Source organism: Lepidochelys kempii, chromosome 5 (assembly GCF_965140265.1).
Source record: "Lepidochelys kempii isolate rLepKem1 chromosome 5, rLepKem1.hap2, whole genome shotgun sequence".
Lineage (NCBI taxonomy): Eukaryota > Metazoa > Chordata > Testudines > Cheloniidae > Lepidochelys > Lepidochelys kempii.
The window spans coordinates 8,907,695-8,927,164 of NC_133260.1; positions in this window are offsets into that span (position 1 = coordinate 8,907,695).

Consider the following 19,470-nt stretch of genomic DNA (forward strand, 5'->3'; position numbering starts at 1 on the left):
AGAATAAATGGACACAAATGAGACATCAAGAATTGTAACATTCAAAGATCAGTAGGAGAGCACTTCAATCTCCCTGGACGCTCAATAACAGACTTAAAAGTGGCAATTCTTCAACAAAAAGCTACAAAAACAGACTTCAAGGAGAAACTGCAGGATTGGAATTAATTTACAAACTGGGCACCATCAAATTAAGCCTGAATAAAACCTGGGAGTGGATAGATCACTACAAAAAGTAATTTTCCCTTTGCTGATATTCACACCTTCTTATCAACTGTTGGAAATGGCCATTGGCCACCTTGATTGCACTGGCCTCATTAGCACTACAAAAGTAATTTTCCCTCTCTTGATAGTCACCCCTTCTTGTCAACTATTGAGAATAGATCACTTCCACCTTAACCGAATTGGCCTCGTTAGCACTGACCCTCCACTTGGTAAGGCAACTCCCATCTTTTCATGTGCTGTATATATATATATATATACACACACACTGCTTACTGTATGTTTCACTCTATGCATCTGATGAACTGGGTTTTAGCCCATGAAAGCTTATTCCCAAATAATTGTGTTAGTCTCTAAGGTGCCACAAGTTCGCCTCATTGTTTTTCCTCTCCAGAGCGTGAGTCCCCACCTGGTGCAGAGCACAGCTCCCTGCTCTTTCCGGCTGTGAGCAAGGAGGGAGCAGAGAGGGATGAAGAGTGGATGGAGTCTTGCCTCTGCCTGTCTCCCTGTTTGCTGGCCACATGTCTGGTCAGGCCTGCGTGGGGAAATAAGCTACATCCTTTCAAAGGCTGTGGTCTCTTATTTCACCTCTAGTGCAGGTGGGGAGAAACTATGCCTCAGAGGAGTGTCTGATTCAAAGCCCCTGGTAAGGTTACCCTCAGGATGGTGAAGTTTACCCATCATCCCTTGCTCAGGGCTGTGCCCACTTGAATCCTTAAGGATTAAAGACTAGATGGTGAGCCTATTACTCACATTGGTGGACATTTACAACCCTGGGCAGCCTTGTTGCAGCTATTTGTGGAAGTAACTGCTCACCAGGATGAGTAAGTAGCTTGGAGTCAGGCCTTGTGTTTCCTTACCGTGCAGTAAAACTGAAGATGAAGCCTATGACTTGTGCTCTGCTCCTTACAACAATAAACAAGAGCACTTTACAGTGACACACTGAACAAGTTCTTCATAACTGCACCTGTATTGAGAGACAGAGTTGGACTCGGTTCAGACAGCAGACCCATTTTACTAAAACAATGTTTTGGGACTTGTATTAGAAGGCAGAATAAAATATAACACTTCCCTAACCCCCAAGTTCAGAAGCAGCTCTCGCTGCATTTTTCAACCTCCTTTTGAGGTTTCTATTGGCAGAACATCAGTCACTTTATTTATACAGGGCCGCTGTTCACAGCACTAAAAGCGCTTCATAGAAGCCAGTAACATACCTATTTTAAACAACAGTCAACAAATTATTTGTTCAGAAAACAGGCTTAACATGCCCCAGCTCTTGGCTAGAAAACCCCAAACTTGAAACGATCTAATTTGGCTGAATTATTAAATACACAAATACAAATGTGCTCCTTGTCGATTCTAGGCCTTTTTTAAAAAAAAAATGTGTAATAAATAATAATATAACCTTAATAGGGCATCCCCAATCCTGCATCTAGACATGAAAATCAGGAGTTAGATACATTGGATCAAAGATGATGGTTCTTACTCACTGCTCGACTGTGGTCCCTTCACCCATGCTGAGTAGTTCCTCCCTTGCTCTGAAAGATGCCTCATTGAAGCCAATCACATCACATGAATAGTAAGATACTACTCAGTGTGAGTCAAGTGTTGTCCAGCTCTTATTCAGTAAAGAAACCCTCTTGCTGCACCATTCTTTCAAATATTCAATTAGGTCTTCCTTGGGCAAGATGCCTATGGAAGTCAATAGGGTTTATGACTGAGATAAGGACTATGTACAAAATGAAGAGCCAGTTTGTGAAGCAGTCCTACAAGGTCATAGGAGCATGTAAGATCCCCCATCCCCCTTACAAGGCTTCCTCACATCACAGCTACTGATGGATAGAGGCAGAGTAACCAATACTTCTAGATGGTAAGTAGGCAGAGAGTACTGGAGAATGGGCAAAGCCTTGTCTTCTCATTTCCCCTCCTCAGTGCAGTAGCATTAATGCTATTAGAGAACCACCTTCTAGAGCAGTGGTGGGCAAACTTTTTGGCCTGAGGGCCGCATTGGGTTTCGGAAATTGTATGGAGGGCCGTTTAGGGGAGGCTGTGCCTCCCCAAATAGCCAGGCGTGGCCCGCTCCTCCCCCTCCCCGCGCTTCTCACCCCCTGACGGCCCCTGCAGGACTCCTGCCCCACCCACCACCACCCCGCTCCCTGTCCCCTGACTGCCCCAGAACCCCCACCCCTGACTGCCCCCGACACCCCATCCAACCCCCCTCCTTCCTGACAGTCCCCCCAGGATCCCTGCCCCCATTCAACCCCCCGTTCCCTGCCCTCTGACCGCCCCGACCCCTATCCACACTCCCGCCCCCTGGCCACCACCCCAAACTCCCCTGCCCTCTATTCACTGCTCCCTGCCCCCTTACCGCGCTGCCTGGAGCACCGGTGGCTGGCGGGGCTCCAGCCGCACTGCCCGGCTGGAGCCAGCCATGCCACCGTGCAGCACAGAGCCCCGGGTCAGGCCAGGCCCTGCAGCTGCGCTGCCCGGCAAGAGCTCGCAGCCCCGCCACCCAGTGGCGCAGTGAGCTGAGGCTGCGGGGGAGGGGCCGGGGACTAGCCTCCCGGGGCCAAGAGTTCAGGGGCCAGGCAGGAGGGTCCCATGGGCTGGATGTGGCCCCCGGGCCGTAAGTTTGCCCACCTCTGTTCTAGAGGCTGCAGCGTGCTAGGCTCTGTGCAAACAGTGTCAGCCGCTGCCAATGATTTCATAGTGAATACTGCTTGATTCGGGACTGCAGGACGACTTCCTAAGTGGATCTTGATATTTGAATCTTTTCTTAAGAGAATATCAGGGTTACTTTCATTGCAAATCTTGTCTCCATTGTAGATTTTATTTTAATGTAGTTCCATTGAAAATTTGAGGTTTGGGAAGTAAAAATCATTAGATATGTCTCTGGGGGAGTCATAGATCTGAAGGCATGAAGAGACCACTCCGATCATCTGATCTCATCTCCTGCATAGCATAGTTCATAACATTTCACCCATTGATTACTGCATCTAGTCCAGTTGCTCTGAACTAGAGTATGTCTTTTAGAAAGTCATTCAAGTCACAGAGAAATTACCACATCCTATGACAAGCTATTCCAATGGTTAATTATCTTCCATGGTAAAAAATTGCATCTTATTTACAGCACAAAACTTTGCCGACTTCAATTTCAGGCCATTGGACCCCATTCTGTTTTTTTCTGTAAATTAAGGAGCCCTCCAGTCTCAGATCTCCACAGTCACCTAAATGCTCATCCATTATTAGGTTGGATGGTGACCTCTTAACCAAGAGGTTGTTTTGCAGTACAGTGAGTTTGCGGGTTTCTCCATTTTCACAGGTGCCAGGAGGTTACTCATTAACTTCAGTCTTGAGCTAGGCAAAGCAGCCAAAACTTCAATCTGCTTCTGATAGACCTATGGGATGAACCAAAGATTGTAGCACACCTTGCTACTATGTACTACCCCCTGCTTTCAATGGGGCTACTCCTTGAATATGATACATCTCAATGGAAAGATGGGAGACTCTGTCCCCAATGGCTAGATTGTGCCTGTGTCATACTCTGCTAATTAACGTCCTCCTTTACATACCTGCCTGACCATCTAAGACCTACCCATAGCTGGGTTCCAGGTCTGGTACAGAGTGTAGCACCTTCTTGCCAGATACATCCCTCAGCAAGTGAGTGAGCTCAGAAGGGCTAGAGAGAGATGAGGCATGTACAAAGCTTTGGTACCAGGTCTGAGGAGGAGAACTAAGCGTTCCGTTTTCAAGGGCTGCAGTAAATTATTTCCCTCTGGTGCATGAAGGGAACATGGGAGGAACTGTGCTTCTGAAGGACTGCTTCTTGGTGTGTACTTATAGGGCATGTAGCAGAACAGGGGCCTGATCTCAGATGGGGCTTCTAGCCACCATCTTGACTGACACACTAGGATTGAATTGGCAACCTCCCAAACTAAAAGTATGAGCTGCTATAGCTGGAGCTAAAAGGTCAAACACTCTAAAACACCTGTTCACACACTGTAATGCATACTTCCCAATGGGTTACACTACCGTAATACAATAAATAAATAAAATAAATTAAGGACTGAAAACACCACTGCAGAAGATAATACCATATGACTACAAGTTTTAATTATGTCCTATCAGAATATTGACGTATATAACACAATTGGATTTCACATTTTTGACAAAGCCATCACCCTAGTGTTTAAACACCATTTCTCCTGTTAATATAATAGAGACTTGAGTGGTTTCAAAAGGAATTTCCTATTTTATTTAACAGATTTACTTGGTAGGAGAAAAGCAAAGGCATCATTCAAGGCAAAGATTGGGCAAGGTATGCACACAGGGAATAGTTTGCTATGGCAGATATTTCCATATCTTCACTTCTGCTATTACTAATATGTGCACTTGAAAACATGAAACAAACCTTAAAGCCATATTTTTTTTCAGAGCCCTAAAATAGATTAAAGCAAATGCAGATGTGGAATTGGTGCAAAACAGATGCTGAAAAGCCATGTCAATATCCTAAAGGAATCCATTCTCTAACAGAAAGAAACTTAATTCCTATGATAAAGAAATTGGTTATGTATTGTTATACCAAATGTGATTAATGCTTTGTGGTGATTAATCAACTGCAAAATGTATAATTGTGCCATCTGTATTTTTCCAGCTTCTTGTCACTTAAGAATTCTACTGGAGGAGTTGAAGGTGGGGTAATGAAGACTTGTGGTATTTAGAGTGCTTTAAAGTTTAAAGCACACTTTGAAAGCCTGTGGAATCAAGTAACAGAAAGAGCTGGCACGTACTGTAGTAGCAAAACACTAAACATATTAAGCAAAGATCCCAGATGACTCATTGCCTTGATAGCTACTTGTGTGGAAGACCCAGTTATGGGGGTTCACAAAGTCTGGGACCTATGTGGGTTTGCTCCAATTCAAAGCAACCCATTAAGTCAGGGGTTCTCAAAATGGGGGCCGTGACCCCTCAGGGGGTCACGAGGTTATTACATGGGGGGTAGCAAGCTGGCAACATCCACTTCAAACCCTGCTTTGCCTCCAACATTTATAATAGAGTTAAATATTTTTTAAAGTATTTTTTTAATTCGGGGGGACGGGGGTTGCACTCAGAGGCTTGCTGCGTGAAAGGGGTCACCAGTACAAAAGTTTAAGAACCACTGCATTAAATCTTCAGGGGAGCACTTGGAAGTTGGTGCTTTGAGATCACCCCCTGTTGGCTGATTTACCAAACAGCACCAACTTCCATGCAAGCACCATCAGTCTTCTTGAAGCTCCAGACAAAGCAAAGCTATCTGCGTGGATAGTTCAGGGGACAGGAAAAAAACTCAAAACTCACACTTTTGCAGAGCTTTTCTCTGGGCCAATTTCAAATCTGAGGTAGATGAGTGTGACTCCAAGTCATTTGGCTCAGTAAATCTCCCAGCAGTCTTGCAAGGTAAATAAATAGGTGACATGGAATTAAGGACAAAACAAGAGGTGAAAAAATCTTATGCCATCATGCAAACCTGTCCTAACCACAGTGGACTTGCACCCACTTACACCGTGGATGAATTTGGCCCAGAATCACAAGTTTTATTTAACTTCCAGAGTAACATACTTTATTTTACACCATTATTCAGAATTCCATTATACATCTGAGTCTATTCTAAGTGGCACAAAGGACTGGTTTGGCTACCCAGCACTGGGGAGCTGTAAAGGTACAGAAATTTGACCACCTACCCCTGCCTCATCAGCTGCACCTAGCAGAGCAGGACCTTGGCTGAAGGTTTAGTCCCAGGTCTTATAGTCTCCTAGACTTTGACACAAAAGTGCTCTGGTCCTGTTATGGTAGCACTTTATGGTGTACTTCCATTTCAGTGATTGTTGCTCTGTTTCTGGTCTTTCAACGGTCACAGATAATGTTTTTTTCTTGCAGCTATTCAGATAAGCCAGGAGAAATTGTCAAAAATGGACTTCAGTGGAATTGCTTCAATGGTGGCCTTAACTGTTCCAATTAATCCTGGGTCAATTTGCATTCTAAAAGTTCCATCGTCATTTGGGGGATGATATATGTACTACAAATTCAGTCTCAATGTGGACTATCACCGGTCGATGCTGGCTGTGCGGAGAGTTGCCAAGGATATTTCTGGAGGCATTCTGAGTGATTCCAAAGTGGTCTTTGGTGAGGAAACAGAGATCCAGGTTGTAGTCTCTGTACCAGCATGAAAAAGAAGGTATTTGTCTTTGTTAACCATTCAGCAAGTGCCTTGCATGCAGTGTTGTTACTATCATAGCCCCACATTGTGTGGTGGCTGTTGAAATCACCAACATATATAGTTGGGTGAGAGATGGTCGGTAATGGGTAAGGAGGCCAGTCAGTATTTGGTGATTTATACACATTAGCTACCATTATCTTGCCAATTCTTATTCAGCTGGTGAAGATTCCAGAGTTGCTCCTGGTGACTATCACATCATAATCCTCAATGGCCTGCTTGAGGGGTGTGGCAAGGCTGTGTTTTGGGTGATGGATGGAAGCAAGGTGGCAGCATGATTCTTGAGCATCAACTTTGATATGGGTTTCTGGCAGGGTGATGAAGTCAGTCATATTGTCTCTCACAATGTGAGCTAGGTAGTGACTTTTAGGTTGAGGCATACCTCGAACAGTCAATTGGCAAATTAGTAGCTTTGCTGTTTTTGCCTGAAGTATTTTTTTTTAAAGCACTCTGTTCTGGAAAGGAACAAAAAGCACTCTCCATCTGTATTCATGGCTTAATTTGCAAACACAGGACAAGGGCCAGATTTCACAGCTTTCTTTTATAGTTAGATAGGGTCAAAGCTGTAGACAATGTGTTTAGGGCAGTACAAAAAGAGATCTCATTTTTTGGTTGTGATCTTCTGTACAGACCAACAACTAACCACAGACATGCAGAACACTCATTCAACCAATCAATATCCAGGGGAATTATCAGCTCCCAAGGGGCTGAAAGGACATATATTCAGAAATTCAATCCCACAACTCTTTCTGACCAGGAATGAGAGTTTAGTGATGGTTTGTGTAAGGGCAGGATTTTTCCCCCCTGCTTCTTTAATGCTTTGCTATTGAACATCGGTGCATGCAGTTTTACCTGGGCTGGAACAGAAGACAATTGATGATCTACAGATTGTAGACAGTCTTGCACCGTAAATCAGACAATGGAGGAAGTCTGAAAGCTACATCTTTGCTTACTCCTTGGAAGACTGAATATGCCTTTGAATAGCAGCAAGCTATTTATCTGCCATTGGATCTACAGCACAAATGCTCGTGGCACCCATCCATGTGGTATCCAACTGGGATGTTGTTATATCTGACAAGCCAATAGGCCTTCTGGCTTCTTTCATTAATATCTTTAGTATTTCACCATTGCAGCTGAGTTTTTAACTAGGCTTGGCAGGATTCAATTTTTTTTTCTAATTTTAACAATATTCATTTTTATTTTTCAATTTTTATTGTTTACAGTTGCTAAAAATTAAGGTGGGGTAGAACTATGGTTAGGGTTAGAGCAACACTAACAGTGGGGTTTAAGGGCGTGCCCTGCATGGCCAAAGGGCCCAAGATACCTGCAGTCCTGGACTGGTGGAGCAGAGACCCTTTTCCAGGACTGCAAGGAGGAGGATGAGCCACTGGGCCTGGCTGAACAGTTCCTGCCCAAGGTCAGCTTCCACACTCCTGGCTGGTGGATGAGTGAGCAGGGCAGTAGCAGTAAGGCCTCAGAGGGCTCCCTGCATGGCTGTGTGGCCAGTGACACCCAATCTATGCAGGCACAAAGTGCAGGGAAGGCTATGGTCCTGGCAGAGCAGAGCAGAGAACCCCCAGCCATGGCCGCAAGGAAAAGGATGAGTCCCTAGTCATGGGGGAGGCCACTCCACTGCTGAATGGCTTCTGTCTGGGAACAGAGCCATCAGCAGCAGGGTGACCTCCCCCAAAGAAGGGGGACTTATCTGCTCCTTGCAGTCCTACCCAGGGGACACTGCTCTGCCTTTCCTGGATTGCACCTTCTCCACACCTTACACCTGCAGTGATAATTTGTTACCAGCCCTTAGGTTTACCACCTACCCGGTATTTGACCGGCCTGGTAGTCTTTATCTTTACACTGATAAAGATGACACAAGGAATTTTTTTCAGGTAATACAGACCATTTAAAGTCTATGCTCCCATGGATCCATACCACTCCGAGCTCAGGACGGGTCAACATATTTTAAGGACAGTGAAGCCATCAAATCCAGATGGAAGGAGCATTTTGAGTTACTCCTGAACTGTGAGTCAACTGTCTCTGATGCCACTATTGAATCTATACCTCACCGACATGAACAAGAATCTCTTGCTGACCCCCCACCCCACCTCGAAGAAGTAACTTGAGTCATTATGCAAACTAACAAGGCAGCAGGGCCAGATGGCATACCAGCTTAAGTCTATAAGTTTGGAGATGAAGAACTGGTAAAGATACTCCACAAACATTTTTCTTCATATCTGGTATAATGTGAAGAATCCAGAAGACTTGAAAAATGCTAACTTTGTTACAGTCTTTAAAAAAGGAGATAAGCTGGAGTGTGGAAGCTATCGAAGCATTGACTTGCTATCTACAGCAGGGAAAATTCTCGCCCGTATTCTCTTAAACCAATTACTTCCCCTTGTTGAGGAAATATTGCTGGAATCTCAGTGTGGTTTTAGATGATCCCATGGGACAACTGACATAATTTTTGTAGCCAGCCAAATCCAGGAAAAGTCTCGGGAACAAAATGAAGGTCTGTACATCGCTGTCATTGATTTGACAAAGGCCTCTGTCAATCACAAAGCCCTGTAGAAAGCGCTGGCCAGATTTGGCTGCCCTACAAAATTTATTAAGGTCCTAGGGCTACTCTATGATCAGAGGACTGCCACAGTTCTCTGTAATGGCCTTGAGATGGAACCTTTCATAATCAAAACTGGGGTTAAGCAAGGATGCGTTATTGCCCCAACTCTGTTCTCCATCTATTTAGCAGTCATTTTGGACCTTGTTGAAGATCACCTCCCCAATGGAGTTGACATTCAAAACAGAATGGATGGGCGGCTCTTTAATTTTTGACATCTCCGCTCGAAGTCTATAGTCTTTAGGGCATCCATAACTGATCTTCAGAACATGGATGACTGTGTCATCCTCGCACACACTGAGAATGACCTTCAGCCCATATTGGATTTTCTTGCACAAGCTTACCGAATCCTAGGACTCTCACTCACTCTTGAGAAGACTAAACTGCTCTATCAACCTGCTTCAGGCCTTACACATGAACCACCACAAATCAGCATCGAGGGTCAAACTTTGGAGACAGTCGAGCACTTTTGGTATCTCGGTAGCCCACTTTCTCAAAACACAAAAATCAATTATGAGATCCAGCACAGGATCCAGGGTGCAAGTGCTTCCTTTGGGAAATTGCTCTGACGCATTTTCATGGACCGTGACCTATGGCAGGACACCAAGATTCAAGTCTATAAGACAATTGTTGGTGCTACACTCCTCTATGGATGTGAAACCTGGGTGCCCTATCGACAGCACCGCAAGAGTCTGGAGAGGTATCACCAATGATGCTTCTGGAAGATCCTTCATGTCCAGTAGGAAGATCGCTGCACTAATGCCTGCATCCTCCCTGAAGCCAATGTCACCAGCATTGAAGCAACGATCCTCATGCATCAACTTCACTGGGCTGGACATGGTGTGTGGATGCCAGACTCTCACCTCCCAAAACAAATTCTCTACTCGCAGCTCACCCATGGTCAGAGATCCTATGGTGGTCAGAGGAAATGCTGCAAAGACTCACTGAATGCATATCTTAAGAAAACGGATGTGGACATCACAAGCTGGGAGGAGCAAACCACCAACCGACCTCAATGATGCCATATCCTCCATCAGGCAGTGGCCCTCTTTGAGGAGTGGCGCCTTGCCCTTGAAACTGAAGAAAGAGAGAGAAGGAAGGGAAAAAGAAGTTTCTACCAGCAGGCAGCTGGCCTGCCACAAAATGTCTGTACCTACTGCGGGTGGATTTGCGGTTCCAGGATCGGACTCCTGAGTCATCTCAGGACCCATATGTAAATCCATGGTACCGATCATCCTCAAATCGAAAGATCATCAATCATTATCATTTGACCGGCTTGGCCAGGTTTCTTATAGATTTGCCAGTTGCCAGAAAAAAATGTGTAATCTGCCAGGTTGTTTTAATGTGGGTCTAGAGATTTGCATTAGTAGCACATACACTGGGATAGCTAATGTTAAAAGTGTGTGTGTCCCACGAAAGATGCTGCAGTGTTCCCCCTTTCACAGTTTATGCAAAAACAGATCAAAGCTGTTGAAAATACAGCAGCTGTGTGCCCAACACACAAGTCATGTGCACCATGACTGTGTGAGAGAGAGGGTTTGAGTCAGGTGAGAGTGAGGAGATGTAATCAGGGGTGCTGGAACTAGGGGTGCTGCAGCACCCCATGACTTGGAGCAGTTTCCATGATAGAGAGGGTTTACAGTTTCGCATAATGGCTTTCAGCACCCCCACTATACAAATTGTTCCAACACCACTGCTTGCGATGTGATCATTCATAGCTATAACCATTATTTTTCTAGATACTATAAGCAGCTATTGAAGGAGAGGGGGATGCAGAGTTGACTTGTGGTTGGGGTTGCAGTGAGCTTGCCTTGGTGGGGGCGTGCCAGTTTTTTGCATTTCAAAGGTGGTAACCATACCAACCCGGCAGCAGTTCAGGGAGACCTCCACTGCCCTGCTGTCACTGCTCCCTCACTCCAGGGACAGCAGAGCTGCAGCGGGCTCTCCGTGCTGCCATGGGGCTGGTAACACCAGGGGGCTGCACTCCCTCTGACTATTACTGATTGACATTTATATCGGTGCATCTCAAAGGTGGCAGATAACAGAACAAGAAGCAATCGTCTCAAGTTGCAGTGGGGGTGGTCTATGTTGGATATTAGGTAAAACTATTTCACTAGGAGGGTGGTGAAGCAGTGGAATGGATTACCTAGGAAAGTGGTGGAATCTCCATCCTTAGAGGTTTTTTAAGGCCCAGCTTGACAAAGCCCTGGTGGGATGATTTAGTTGGGGTTGGTCCTGCTTTGAGCAGGGGGTTGGACTAGATGACCTCCTGAGGTCCCTTCCAACCCTAATCTTCTAGGATTCTATGATCTGCTGCAATTAATGTTTACTAATATCTATTGATTTTAATCAAATCCTGCCAAGTGCATTTATAACTAACTAGCAGGTAGAGCTTGGAGAAGTGAAGGAAGATGGAATCCTGATAATGCATCCTCTATTTATGATCATGAATATAACTTGGATGTTCCCAATTTTTGAATGTTTGGCCTAGAACTCTTCTTGATCTTGTAGGCGTTAAAGGCCATGCTTTGTGTCATTAGAAAGTCATTTTCCCTCAATTTGCAAAAAGAGTATAGGGTGAGCTATTCAAAGGACCCTAAAGAAGGTCGGCACCCAGCTTCAGAGGCATTGAGGTGTCTAACACCCTTAGGATTCTTAGAAAGTCTCAGCCTCTGTTCCAAGCTCCAATTCCTGAAAATAAATAAGCCCAAACAAGATAATTAATATACAAGAAAACAAAGAGGCATTTTCTCTGTGTGTGTGTGTGTTCTATTAATTTACAAGGCTATACTCAACTAGTGGAAATTCATTTCTAAACATTTTAATTATTTATGCTGACTATTCTCATCCACAGTTGCCAAATTTCACGTGGTAAATAAGCACCCCAACTTTCACAATAAGACAAAAAGCAAGCTAATCCCATTTCAAAACAAGGCCCAAACCAAGCCAATCCCTAAAAACCCCAATACTCTATGTTACTATATCCCCTGGTGTGCAGTCTGGGACTGTGGTGGGCCCGCTGTGCACCCCTGACTCTCTCCCCTGCTTGCCGGGAGATGGTCAAAAAAAAAAAAAAAAAAAAAAAGAAGCAACAAGCCAAAGAAGCAACAAGCTACAAGCAAAAAACTAGCCAACAACCAACTCACAAGCCAACAACCAACTCACAAGCCCAATTTCTGCATTTTTTCCACGGGTTTGGCATGTGAAGTGTGGAGGTTGTGTGTCCAGGTGGGTGAGCAATATTCTTAGGTAGGATAGACAAGGGCCAGTGAAAAGCTTCATAGAATTTTCACATTGGCTCCCCAGGTCATTCTTGCCAGTTTCTGGAGGAGATTTATGTTGTCACGAATATTTTTGGTGGTATTCGAGGCTTCGTTCTAATGTCACACCAACATATTCCGAGCTGGGGATCATGTCTTACCTCTTGGCCACATAAGTCCAAGTGCAGCTTGGCAGTAGCCTTTTGACTGGTTAGTCAAAATGCTAACACAACAGCCTCAGTGTCATTTGATTTTAGCTGCTAATATAAGAAATATTCTTCAATGGTTTGAAGATCCTTGGTTAGGATTTGTTTTGGAGTAGGTACATTCCATGCCTCAGTAGTCAGAGCAATGTCATCATCACAGACATATTTCTGTGATTATGTCTGAGGAAGGTTGCTGGTGTGTATATTAAACAAGATACATGTTAAAACAGATCTCTGTGGTAGGTCATCACTGAGAGTGTGTGGCCTGCTGATCTGATCACCAAGGAAAATGTGAAATCTACAGGTGATCAACATTTCTCAGAGCAAGTTTATCATTGCAGTACATGTGATAATTTTGCTGGCGTTCAAGAAAAGGGTATTCCCCCGTACAGTGTGATAGCCGGAGGGTAAGTAAGAAAACTGACCCAGTTTTTAGTTTTTGCTGTAATCCCACCTCAGTGTGTATTGTTAAGGCTAACACTTGGTCAGTACTGCCGTGGCCTGGTGAGAAACCTGTTTGTTTATTCAATAACATTGCTTCTACAAGGGCATAATCCTTGCCAATAATGTTCTGTCCATGAGCTTGTACGATGTGCAGAGGATTGATATGGGCCATTGCGATGAAAGATTACTGGTTGGCTTCCTGGGCTTGGCAATAGCAATGGCCATAGCCTCATGCCAGATCACTGGGACAAGCTCTGGTGAATGGATATTGGAGAACAGTGAAGCCTGTCATTACTGTCTCTTGGCTCTGAGGTTTTTAAGAAATTCTGGAAAGACACCACAAGGGACTGCAGCTTTCCTGGCTTCCAGGAGTGAAAGGACCTTATATACCTTCTCGGTGGTGAAGGGTGGTGATATAGGATGGAGGAAGCAGAGCATGAGCTGATTAATTGTTGCAGCTCTCTGCATACTTTGCACACTTTGGGCTGCCATGCTCCGCCCTGTTACATGTGAAGGCAACAGAAATGGTTACTCAGTAAAAGGTGACTTCTTCTTGAGCCACTTCAAGAGAAGCATAGGACCAGCTCGTCAATGAAACAGTTTTTCATTGGAACAGAAACTTTTTGTGGGAATTTATCAGTTCTGACGGGAAGGGCTCTTAGATCCCGGATAGAATGTCTGGTAAAAAAAAAAAAAAAACAGACATAGACACCCTACTCCACAACAGCCAAGATGCTCACCTGGAAGGTTAAGCCTCGAGTCTCTATTCTGCCTGATTCAGGGTAGGGATGTAAATCTTGGTGTCCCACATCCCAGCTGAGGGCCATAAACACTGGGCTAGAGAGGCAATCTTATCATCATCAAAGCTTATCATAGAATCCTAGAAGATCAGGGTTGGAAGGGATCTCAAGAGGTCATCTAGTCCAACCCCCCACTCAAAGCAGGACCAATCCCCAATTTTTGCCCCAGATCCCAAATGGCCCCCTGAAGGATTGAACTCACAACCCTGAGTTTAACAGGCCAATGGTCAAACCACTGAGCTATCCCTCTGGTGGAGCTGATTGTTTGGTATAAATAATTAAATATGCATTAGTTCAAAGAGCAAATTACAGCACTTATCTGGAATGTAGGAGACCCACATTCAAGTCCTTGGTCTGAATTAGGCAGAGCAAGGAATTGAACCTGGGACTCCCACATCCCTGCTGAGTGCCCTAAACACTTTGGGAGTGGGGGTAAGGGAGATGTTCTTGTTTTCTGGCTGTTTTTTAGGGGGAAAGAAGTCTTAAGGAGTTGGTTTTGTCCCAGTGTGGAACAGGGAAAATTTTAGCTGGGCTGGAAATCCATTTCCCACCTACTTCTGGGTGGCACAGTTGCTGTGCAGATTGTTTGGTGCACAAGCTTGAAACTGCGGCAACTTTGGGGCCCACGGTGCAAGTTTACATTGTTGAGGTGATGTCTACCCAATCTATGACCAATTATGGTAGAGCAGCAGTACCTCTATTTTACACACATAAAGAACATTTCATCCAAGGACCTCAGCTTGCTTTAATCCCCCATTATACCTAATCACGCCTCCGTGCGGTAAATGAGCCAGGGTCTCAAGGCAAATCGGCACACTGACAGTTTTATTTTCTTCATCTCCAAGTTGTAATGTGTTGTTACTAAGGCCCCAAATCCTGTAATGAACTCCGCATAAGTGGATCCCTACACCCAAATTAAGCACATAGCCCTAAATTAACATAGGACTAATCCCCAGGCTTCAAGATCATCCAGGCAGCTATTATTTTCTTCCCCAGAAAAGTCTCCAGTAACCTTCTGAAGTTACATGCACTGTATTACTGTACATGGTGCTTCCACTGCTAACTGCGGAGACCAAATTCTCATTTGAGTGAGAACCTCGAGCAATACCATTGAATTCAATGGGGATATTTATGATTTTTTTGGCACTAGTGCAGCTGAGAATAAAACTTGACTGTAACAGTCTGTTTTGTATTCCAGCCACTCTTTCAGCCTGAACTGATCAAATTTTAAAGAGGACTGGACAAAGCACTACAAAATATACTGTAGGGAACAATCCTGCCCTGTTCCATGGTGGAAGAGGTGAAACAGATCTGATGACCCAACAGAGCTTTCCCATTACTAGTTTCCATGATTCACTACCATTCCTCTCCTCCACATCTTGATTAAATATTGAGGAAAATCATTATTTATACATAAACCTAACCATTTAAAGGTACTTCAAATGGAGCCAACTACAAACACTTTGTTAAAGGAAGGCAATGTTCAAAAGACACCATATCTCTGAGTCCCAATTAGGCCAGATCATTAAGGAAATATATTGCAATTAAGTTTACATCCAGTGCATGGAACTTGTTGCCAGAAAACAGGAATCTTTTAATTTTTTTTTAATTTGATTTTATTCTATCATGATTATTATCACAGTATGAGTTCATTGTTTCAGATAAAATATAGACAAACATTACTGAATTTTCTAAATAAATAAAAAAAAACAATGTACCTAATTAAACAATTATCAGTTCAAACCCACAATTAGAAACAAAAACAAATAGAAAATTATGCAGCACTAAAGGGCCTCTTGTCTTCTCAATGGGCACATGCAACTCCCATTTCTGTTAACTCCTTGAGCACTGCAGCTGGCTATGCTCATTCTCATTAAATCATACTGAGGAACTGAAGCAATGTGAACTCACTCGTTGCTAAATTCTGTCTCTTAAGGGACCCAGATACCTTTGAACTGCCAATCTTCCCCTTCCCAGCTACCTGTGAATTCCACTATCCCACTATTCTACTATTGATTTAGTTGGGTTTGGTCCTGCTTTGAACAGGGAGCTGGACTAGATGACCTCCTGTGGTCTCTTCCAACCCTAATCTTCTATGAACACACAGAAGGCCCAACCTTATTCCTTTAACCTGGTTCCTCTCTCTGACCCTTACTCTTCTTGACCTCTGCTCTAATCTCCCATCCAACTGCTGGAAACTCTCCCACAACCCTCCTGGATATGCAGACCTAACAACGCTCCTCCCAGCTTTTAGTTATCTGCTCTTCCCACATACCCTCCTATAAGAGTCCCAGTTCCTAAGAGCTGCTGGCTCTCTCCTGCTTCCCATCCTCCCGCTTAGGCAGAAAGCTTCAGTCTCCCAGCTTGTGGTTCCTTTCCTCTCTCCTCCTGCATGCTAGACTTTACTTGTGACCCAGTAGCAGGCTTCCTCTCTCTTCTCCCTGCCACCTGGAACTACAGCCCTAACCCAACCTACCTTACAAGGTCCAGAAACCCCAGGTAGGAGCCTCCCACCTCAGCATGCCCCGAGAGCATGCACTTTACAAATGACATACTGTCATGAACCTGCTGGCTCCCAGGTTTTCATCATCCCCATTGCAGTCACAACTCACACATTGCTTTGCAAAGGCTGCTCCTGCAGCCTGCATTGTATACTTCTGAAAGCTGCACAATGCATTAAGGCCCAATTGCCTTTTGATTTTCATTGCTTCCATTTTAAAGGAGCCACCTCAAGCTTAATTTAGAGCGGTGCTAAACACCTGCCTTTGATTTCAACAGGAGTTTTACCTCCTACATTCACAGAGCATTACTGCACAGATTGTGGTTTGTAGCATAGAGCTCTCCAGACTCTGGGAATTAATTAGTTTAGAATTTACAGCAAGCAAGAATGGGGCATGCCCGGTAATATTCTTAAACTGTTTCCCATTTAGGAACTCTCGCTGGTTCTCTGTGTGACGTTCATTTCCACCAAGTTGCCTTGCCTGAACATCTTGGCTCCAGGTGGTTACATTTGCACCAGTGCATTATACAGATCCTGAAGGGAAATTCAGACACCCGACAACAAATTGTTAATTGGATTTTGTAGACACAAAACCAATGGTTAAATGGTCTCACTATAGAACTGTAGTTAGACTCACAGGGAAAGATTCCCCCATTATCAAAGCTCCTCCTTTTGAGATTTCCTTGTTCTCTAGTGAGGCATCCACAGTAAGCAATATAGTACTGTATGATTGTACATCTACTGTGGTGAGACAGGACATTTTTATCTCCCTTGAAAGAGCTGTACAAACAAACTGAGTTTTTGGTTCTCTGGTTATTCCAAAAAATTGAAGAAAAAATAATTTTGAGTCAACACAAAATTTTTTTTTTTCAATTTTTTTGGCAAATCAAAAAGTAAAAAATAAATTCTTACAGGTCAATCTGAAATGAAACATTTCATTCAATTTCATGTTTTATAAAACATTTTTTAAAAAATACAGTGAAGGAAATTTTGAAAAAGAAAGTTTTGTATTGAAAAGTCAAATATTTTGTTTTCAAAAATATCTAAACAAAACATTGTGATTCTTTTGGCTTCTTTTCCTTCTTTTTTTTTAAATGCCCTTTTTCCCCCAACCAAAACAATTAGGCAGATTCTACCTACGTTTGTGACATGATTTTGTTGACCCAAAAAGGTTTCAGTTGACAATTTTTCTCTAGTTCCAACTGTGATGAGCACTTTCACAAGCCAACATAGGGAGAAAGTAGAAGGCTCTCGGGTAATGGTGCTTTGTAGTAACTCATGAGATGACTTGTTACTGGGATGATAATAATTGAGGGATCTCATGGAAGGAATTAAATTGCCGCTTGTTTCCTTGTGGGTAAGAGCCAATGAGCATCATATATGGACCCCAAGTCAAAAGTGAAAGGCCTACTTCTCTGCTCAGTTATAAAGGTGTAAGTCAAGAGTAACTCCATGGAGGTCTGTGGCATTGCAAAAGTGTGAGTGCAGACAGAATAAGGCTTGAAGAGCCAGTATTTCCCCTGATTTAAACCTTATTGGAATCCCATTATGATAAGGAGGAAGAAGATGACAGTGAATATTATCAAAGCACCTAGACGTTCTAATCAGTGCCATATTCAGTTGGTGCTATAAAAAAAAACATATAGCAGATGGCCCCTTGCAACAGATTTCACAAGGAGTTTTGCTTGATTTGGGACTTAGCACTGGGCTCCAAATTGACATATAAATCTTTCTTTCCTCTTTTTTTTTTAAAAAGAACACCAGAGTTGCTTTCATTACAAATCCTGTGAGTTTTGTGCATTTCATTATAATATAATTCCACTAAAAATCTGAGAATTAAGAAATAAACTCATTAGTTATATCTTCAGGGGATAAGCACCTTCACCTAAAAAACCCCTGTAAAGTTGTCATAAAATGATACATAAGACATTTGAAATGACTTATTAAAAGGTAATGGTTTTCCAGGCAACAAGTCGCTCAGCATCTTAGAATATAAACCATATATTTAGAAAAGGAGCACTTAAATAGCCCTACAAATATAAATTGCCCTGTGCCATACTTATCTTTTCATAAAAATATAAGAGGCAATGGTCTAGGGCATTGCAGATCTCAAAAGATGCAAGAACTTCATAAACTTTTTGGAAATAGACCATCCCCTTTTCTTTTTAAAAATATTTGTTTAGAGTTGGTGAAACAGTTAGAAATCCAAGTTTCTTATTTATCCAAAGAGAATGTACAGCTACTAACAATCTAAGTTTTCCCCTACATATTGCCCTACAAATGCTTCTCAACCTTGACCTGAGATCTCTATGGGCATGTGAATAATTCAGTCTCCATGTCCCAGTTAGTCTTTAGTTTCTATCTGTTCATCCCCCTCCACATTCCCCTCCATAGACACCCTCTCTCTATTTATCTTAGGATTTCTATAGTGCCTGTCATCAAAGTGTCAAGCTATTGTATGTTGTAAGGCCTATCAAGGATGTCAATCATGGTGAATGATTTTTTCAGTTGTGGGTAGCTGGATAATGCCAATACATAGACCACCAAACAGCCCAGAGAGGTTAATAGCTTTCATTCACTGGACTGAATTTCATCTAGTCACCAGAACTGGGCAAAGACTTTGGAAAAACTATGTGTGAACATTCAATCAAATAAAAGCCATGCATTTGCTCGGAAAGGATTTGTGGCTCATCTCACACAGTTGTAAAACATTGCTTGCAAGAAAGTTCTAGGAAAGAAAGAGTGGCAAATACTCATATGAATATGAGTCCACATATAAATACTGCTGTGAATCAGTGTTTGCATGAGTAGTTGCACGGTTGATTTGAAAGCTTTTCCTAGATATGAGTGTCATCCATTTAAGAAACAGAAACATTAACATGGGACTTAAATGGACAAGTGGACAGTGATATTAAATTGGAGAATAATTTACAAGCACACCATGGGTGGCAATATTTTCACATGAACCACTCCTGAATAATTCTGAATGTGATGGATTTGGAGTGGCCTGTAATAATTTGGGAATATTATGTGTTGACCTGTTTATTGTGATGTTTACTGCATGCATATATGAACATAATTCAATAGCTGAATTATCAGGAAATGCACCAAAGATGTATGAGGTCCTCATATACTCTTCTCTGCAAATACTTGAGACAAGGCAGGGGTCATTTA